Here is a 7,713-nt window from a genome sequence, read left to right as displayed (position 1 = left end):
ACCACGAGAAGAACAAAATGGCCGCCGACTCCTTAGCCAGCCTCGGGCGGCGCACGGATGCGCGCGGGGAGTGCAGCGGCCCGGCCGGGACTTCTTTATGGGCCATAGGGCACCCGGGAGGGGGCGGGGCCAGAGCGCGGGAAGGGGGCGGAGATGGTTGAGCGTAACTGCGACAGCGCGCAGAATCCTTCCGCCAAACGGGACGAGCAAATAGGCCCCCTGGCGGGAGCGTGAGTTACAAAGTTGTACGCGGGAGTTAGGGTTGGAGGAGAAGATGTAGCTGTGTACCCGAGGATTGCGGGCTCCGCGGGACGCTGTTCACTGGAGCCAGGTTTTGCAGACCTGGCCATGTGAAAAGCCCACGGAGGGGATTCGGGAGTCCTGGAATCTCCCCTTAAGATAAATCTGGGGTGGAGGTGAACAGGGAGGATAATAAAGAGAGGTAGGTTGACTTTCTTTGGTTTCAGATTTGCTGGGATTTGGAGGAAAGGGAAAGGTTTATTTGATGACTAATAAAGAAACTCCTCTCCCAGGTAAATAAAAATGTTAAGTTATTCTTTCTGAGTGTTGGAAATATGGGTATTTGTATGTACTTTTTTGTGCGCTCTGTAACTTACATTTGGAGAAAAAATTTTTTAATCCACCCTCAACAAAATTTTATCATCCCTATCTTTGGATTGTCTTTCTTGAACTCGGGAAGTTATATAATCATCGGAACGGTTACCCTGATTCCAGCCAGAACGAAGACGAGCGAGCGTGTGCAGCAGATAAAGGGAGAATTTGCAGATTTCGCGCGTCGGAGCTCGAGGCCGGAAGAGAAGAGCGAGTGTGCACCCACGGGCATTGCGGGCGGGTCTCGGGTTCTACAGACACCCCGGGAAACTTTGGCCCATTTCCTTTGGCTTCCCAGTCTCCCCAAGTGCATCTCTCTCTAGGAGACCCCTCCAAAATGTGCCACCTCCGGGGGCTGTATGTCGCTTCTAGCTTGGTTTTAAAGTGCAGTCTACACTCAGCAAACACATCTGCTCTCTTGCATCCTGATCTTTTCATATAACTGCTTTTTCCTGCAGCGCTTCACAGTTTGCAAAGCCCTTTCCCTCCCCCTAGAGGAATTAATTTTGTTTCTGAAGGCACGCAGGATGCACGAATTCCCATCCTGAAATGCCATCGAGGTGATTGCACCACCCGGGCATCCAATCTCAAAATCGGTGTTCCTCCCCCCCACCCACGGGGGCCCAAGCGGTGGTGGGGCCCAGGCTCCTTGCACATGGACCTATGGCCTCCCTGCTGCCAGCTTGGGGGCGTTAGGGTTCAGAGCTCCCCTTGCTTGGCTCAGCTGCTCACTCCACTTTCCCCAGTCACCAACTCACTCTCCCGCGCTGTATCTCTGTTCACCAGAAGACACACAAGTGTCATTTGTCAGCCCAGGGCACAGAGCCCAGTTGGTGCCATCAGAGTTGATGCCCAGCGCCGCTGTGAACAGCTGGCTGTCAAGGTCAGGGTGGCTCTCCCCGGAGTCCACGAGACTTTGGACTCCTCCAAGGCGCATTATGGCAAGGGCAATTAGAGCAGGAATATCAGACAGCGATTCATTCAGCAAATATTTATGGAGCACCTACTCTGTGCCAGGCATTGTTCTAGGCGGAGAAGCAGAGGTGAGCAAGAAAGACAAGGCCCTTCTCTCATGGAGAGTCATCTAGTAAGCCAGACAGACAAAAAAACAAAGACGCAAATAAAAATAGCAGCTTCTGATAAATACTAGTGGAGTAAAACAAACACTGCACTTGTTTTATTTGTATGTGTCGAAAATTATCTCACTGAATCCCCAAGATAATCCTAGGAATTATGTACTATTCCTAGCACACCCATTTTACAGATGAAGTGAGACACACAGAGGCTAGGTTGTTTGCTGAAGGTCAGACAGCTACTAAGTTTCAGAGCCACAGCTGGAAGTCAGGACAGCCAGAAACCAAAGCCCTTGTTCATATTTAATAAATTCCCACTGCAAATCCCCAGTACCTAGCACAACTCTGGCACACACTAAGCACATAACAAATGTGGGAATGGTCTAAACACATCTCTATGGACAATAAGAGTACCATAAATTTCCATGCTCAAAGTAGCAGGTGTGTTAACATCTGCTGACATCATCAGGGCTGGAGGAGAACTTCAGACTGCACTGGGACACGGGGAGGGCCACATGCCATTCTCTGCCAGGCAACTCCCCTCCAGAGTCCAGTTTTGCTGAAACATGTCTAAGAAAATTAGCTGGTTCTGAGCCTGAGAGTGGCATGAGCTCACAGGGTAGGCCTGAAGGGCTCCCAGAAAATAGCAAACAGCTCTGGGAGGAAAGAATGTATCACCTATTGACTTTTTTCTGCTGTTATCAACACTAAGGACTAGCAGACAAACATTTGCCAGAAAGGCTACTGTTCCAACAGGTGGAGTGTCTCTTCCCTCCTCTAGTTTGCCTATAGTGAGGAGAATGGATTAAAATGTACTTTGGGGGGACTTCCCTAGTGGTCCAGTGGTTAAGACTCCCCGCTTCCACTGCAGGGGGCACGGGTTTGATCCCTGGTCAGGGAACTAAGATCCTGCATGCTGCATGGCGTGGCCAAAAAAAAAAAAGAAAAATGTAGTTTTTGAACTGTCTTCCTTGGATGCACAGAGTTTTCTTAAGGACCTGCTGAAGATGATGGGGACCTGATGGGGACCTAATGGGGTTCTGATCCCCAAACCCTTGAGTCAACCAAAGCAGAACCATGGCACACAGTAAGCACTCAATCAAAATGAACTGTTATCACTATTATCTGTTTTAGACATTGAGCTTCCATGTAAGGTTTGAAGAGAGGGGCTGTAGTGAAAATATTTGAAAACCAGTAGTATTCCTAAGGATGCTTTAGCCTTTGAGGGGGAATCTTAGTGACTAAAGGGACCAGGCTAATAACATGAAAGAATTAAGCCAGTTGGATAGGGACTGTGTTAAACTGAAGAGCACACACCCCAGCTCTAGTCCATTGGGAGCCTGTGGGAAACTGAGGCCCACTGGGGCCAGATCCTCTTGAGTTTTCAGGAGAACTTGGGCATCTGAAGTTTGATGTGAAATGTTCCAGTTTTTAAAGTTTGGTCATGAACTCAAATTCTTCTAAAACACTGTGTAAGGCTGACAAAGCACATCCATGGGCTACATTTGACCCTAGGCCAACAATTTGGAATACTGTTCTAGAAGGTTGGGGGTGAACTCTTCCCCTTCCCTTCCCCCAACTTAATAAGCATTGGGATTATTGTTTAATGATTAAACAAAATGTTGTTGATGAGGTTTGCCAGCAGATCTGGACCTGCCTGGATATTCTGGAGGTTTTGTACAGAGTAGGGAACCACAGGAAAAAATATGGGTGAAAGCCCTTTGACAAAGTTCACCGTTTTATTTCAATGTCCTGTGGTATTACCAGCAGACACTGTTTTTTGTTTTTTGGGTTTTTCTGGGGGGTTTTTTTGGCAAATGTTTATTGAGGCCTTACTCTGTGTGAGAAGCTGGGGATATAGCAGTCTCTGTCCTCATGGAAGTACCAGTCTAGTGGAGGAGACGGAGAGGAACAGAGAACCCAGTGAAGAAGATAATTTCAGAGAGTCATGAGTTTTGTGAGAGAATTAGAAAGGGTCATGTGACCACACGAAAGGGATTCTGAGGATTTGACATTTGAGTCAAAATCTGAAGAATAAGAAGGAGAAAGTTATGGGAAGAACACCATAGGGGAAAGAGTATTCTCAGCACAGGGAACAGCAAGTGCAAAGGCCCTGAGGCAGGAACAATCTTCCAGTGTTGAAACAGTGGAAAGAAGACCAGAGTGGCTGGAGTGCAGAGTGAGAGGGAGAGTGTTAGGAGAGGAAGCTGAAGAAGTGGGCAAAGGCCAGATCACTCAGGGCCTTATAGGTCACAGGAAGGCACTCAGATTTTATTCTAAGCCGAATGGGAAATCACTCAGTTTTAGGCCAAGGAGTAATATGATCTGATTCATTTTTTAAATAGGCTTTTTATTTTAAAATAATTCTAGATTTACTGCAAAGTTGCAAAGATAGTACAAAGATTTTCCATATACCTTTCACTCAGTTTCCCCTTAATGTTAACATTTTACACAACCATGGCATTGCTCTTAATTTTTCAAGATATTTAAATCATAAAGAAATGTTGGGTCATAAAATAGCACATAACATCATTACCCAGAGAACATCTTCTCCTAAATAAGATCTGATTTCATTTTTAAGAGATTCCTTTGGTGTCTGTGAGGAGAATGGACTGTAGGTGTGCAGGAGTGGAAGCTCTGAGATCAGGGAGGGGGCTGATGAAAAATGTGGCATCACTGCTCTGAGCCTCAGTTTCCTCATCTGCAAAATGGGAGTGATATATCACCCATCTCAGAAGGTTGTGAGAATGTACCTTACCCTGTACCTGGGGAGATAAAAGTAATAATGAGGAGAATGATGATAATGATGATGATAATAATAGTAATAGCTAGCATTTACTGGGTGCTTACTGTGTGCCAGTTTTTGTGCTTCAGGCCCTTCATGCAGAATCAGGAGAGCAGATTCTCTGGGATGTTCCCAGAAGCCTTGGAGAAGGGGGATTAAGATGGGTCTTTCAAACCATCCTTGGCCCTCATAGAGTACATGTTGATGTTGGGTGTTTCTCTGTTTAAGAAGGCCCCAAATATATTTCCATCTGGACTAACCTAACGGAGAAATTAGGATGATTATCGCCTAACTGAGTGTTCCTTAGCTTCACAGAATGACGCACTCCAGGTCGGGAAGGTAGCAAGTCCTCCCGGTATCTAGAGGGTGTATGACACTGTTGTTTGGAACTAAGTCTGGCAAAGGGAAGCTCACTTTGGTGCAGGGCCTCTCAACCTGGGCACAGCTGACCTTTGGGGGCAGATCATTCTCTGTTGTGGGGCTGTCCTGGGCATTTAGGGTGTTCAGCAGCATCCCTGACCTCTACCCACCAGATGCCAGAAGCACACCCCCTCTCCCCAATAGTGACATTCAAAAATGTTTCCAGGTGCCACCAAACACCACCCTCCCACTCCTGGATGAGAACCACCACTTTGCAGCATCTGGGACCTGTGGCAAAGCGGCTTTGAAGTTGCTCTGTTCTTCTGTCAGTCTTAACCCTGTGTGGTAAGTGCTTTGCCAGAGTAGCTCCTCAACTACTAATACTGATATAATAGCCGTCATTTATTCAGAGTTTCTATGTGCTAGGCATTGACCCAACTCTTGCTTTATATATCTGTCTATCTATCTATCTATCATCTATCTTCCAGCTTTATTCCCACTTAATGCATAAGTCATTATTCTCCATATATAGATGGAGAAAACAAGGTTCAGAGAGGTGACTTGCCGAAAGACACACAGCTAAGAAGCGACAGAGCCTGGATTTGAACCCAGATTTATCCAACTCCAGGGGCCATGCCCTTTAACCACTCTGCTACTCTGAGCCTCTGAAGCCAGAGGTGTTAGAAAATCATGTGGGGAAAAATATTTTATAAATAGTAAAGTGCCATTCTGGTATCAAGTAGGAGAAGCAGCATGGAGAGAACTTGTTCTGGACTCTCAGGCTGGAAAAGCCAAGTTCTAGTGCAGAGTTCACACATGACTCATTGTGTGGCCTTGAGCAAGCCACTTACTTGACTTACTAGGTGAAACAAGCTTAATAAGCCCAGCCCTGCCTTCTCCCACTATGGGCGAGATGGCACTTTGAACAATGATGGTATCATGGAGGCACGGTGCTGGGAGCTTTGCATATGTGTTCTTTTAAATTTCATCCACAATAATTCTAGGAGGCACAAGCCCTCCCTCCACCCCCTTTTTGAATTGAGATGAAATTCACATAACATAAAACCGTTTTACAGTGTACAATTCAGTGGTGTTTCGTACATTCACAGTGTTGTGCAAACACCTTCTCTATCTAGGTCTGAAACATTTTCATGACCACAAAAAGAAACCCTGTACCTATTAGCAGCCACTCCCCATTCCTCCTTCCTCCCAGTTCCTGGCACCACCCACCTGTTTCCTAACTCTGTCTTTGCCTATCCTGGATATTTCATATAAGCAGAATCATACAATACATGACCTTCTGTGCCTGGCTTCTTTTTTTTTCTTTTTTTTAATAAATTTATTTATTTATTTATGGCTGCTTTCGGTCTTCGTTTCTGCACACGGGCTTTCTCAAGTTGAGACGAGCAGGGGCTACACTTGGTTGCAGTGTGCAGGCTTCTCATTGTGGTGGCTTCTCATTGCGGTGGCTTCTCTTGTTGCGGTGGCTTCTCTTGTTGCGAAGCACGGACTCTAGGCGCGGGGGCTTCAGTAGTTGTGACACGCGGGCTCAGTAGTTGTGGCACACTTGCTCCACAGCATGTAGGATCTTCCCGGACCAGGGCTCAAACCCGTGTCCCCTACATTGGCAGGCGGATTCTTAACCACTGCGCCACCAGGGAAGCCCTGCCTGGCTTCTTTTACTTAGCATCATGTTTTTGACGTTCATTGACATTGTAGCCTGTGTCAGTACTTCCCTTTTATGGCTGAGTCATATTCCATTGTATGCAGTGACCACATTTTGTTTATCCATTTATTCGTTGATGGACATTTGGGTTGGCCCAGCCCTTTTTTCAGATGAGGGACACAAGACCCAGCAAAGTTAAATGACTTCACCAACATCACAGAGGAATTGACAAGCTGGCGGTTCTGGATTTTAAACTATGAAGACCGAACTGTCTTTTACCTGTCTTATCTATACTGGAAATTTCCTAACAACACTGGTTGATGATGAAAACATTTTTAATGAACTACTGAACGCTTAGAGCAAAGCTTGGATTACCCTGTTCACAATCCAGAGTTAACAAATGCTAACATTTGGCCATATTTGACTTGGACTTTTTTTAGGTAACAAAAGAAATAAAGCATTATAGTTGAGACTCCCTTTGAACCCCTTCTCCCTTCTACTCGCTTCCTCCCCCCTCCCCAGCGGACCTTGCCGGAGATGTTGTGTAGGTGATTGTGTTCTTACCAGTATACTGAACAAACTAACAATCAACAAGGAACTAACAACAACCTTACCCCCCAGGGGATAAATGGAATGCTCTTTTTTTTGGCTGTGCAGCATAGCTTGCAGGTCCTCAGCAGTGAAAGCACCATATCCTAACCACTGGACCCCCAGGGAAGTCCCTCAAATGCATTTTTATAAAGCCAGATTTATTCCATTAAAAAGACCATCTTTGACTCTGAGAGTAGGGCTTTCCAATTTTATTTATATTAAAATGTCCTTCCTAAAGTGAAATGGTGGTGATAGTGACAGCTATTTTTTGAAATGTTCCATTTGGCAAAAGAAAAAAATCCTATAATGGGAGGATGGAAAAATAACTTGTGGCATGTTTATGCAGTGATGGAAATGAATGAAACCAAGCTACATGTCTCAATATGGATACATCTGGAAGCTAATGTCAAGTGAACAAAAGCCAGCTGGGGAAGGATTAGGACTGTACCATACTATTTACATAAAAGTTAAAATGACAAAATATATTATGTTATATATTAGGACAGTGTTTTTTAAACTTTTTTGGGGCCACAGTGCTCTGTAAGAGAGATATTTTAAAAATAGAATTACTGGGGCTTCCCTGGTGGCGCAGTGGTTGAGAATCTGCCTGCCAATGCAGGGGACAC

At 45.5% G+C, this 7,713-nt stretch overlaps 1 long non-coding RNA gene across 1 annotated transcript; it reads left to right on the top strand.

Annotated features, from left to right (window-relative positions):
- The first annotated feature begins 112 nt into the window (after nucleotides 1-112).
- On the top strand, nucleotides 113-6,973 carry LOC309611495. Its single transcript, XR_014234564.1, has 2 exons — nucleotides 113-442; nucleotides 701-6,973. It is a non-coding gene; the product is annotated as an uncharacterized lncRNA (long non-coding RNA).
- The last annotated feature ends 740 nt before the right edge of the window (nucleotides 6,974-7,713 follow it).

Source organism: Balaenoptera borealis (assembly GCF_965194805.1).
Source record: "Balaenoptera borealis genome assembly, chromosome: 14".
Classification (NCBI taxonomy): Eukaryota; Metazoa; Chordata; class Mammalia; order Artiodactyla; family Balaenopteridae; genus Balaenoptera; species Balaenoptera borealis.
The sequence above is the reverse complement of the archived record's forward strand: the minus strand, read 5'-3'. Positions and strand labels throughout refer to the sequence as shown.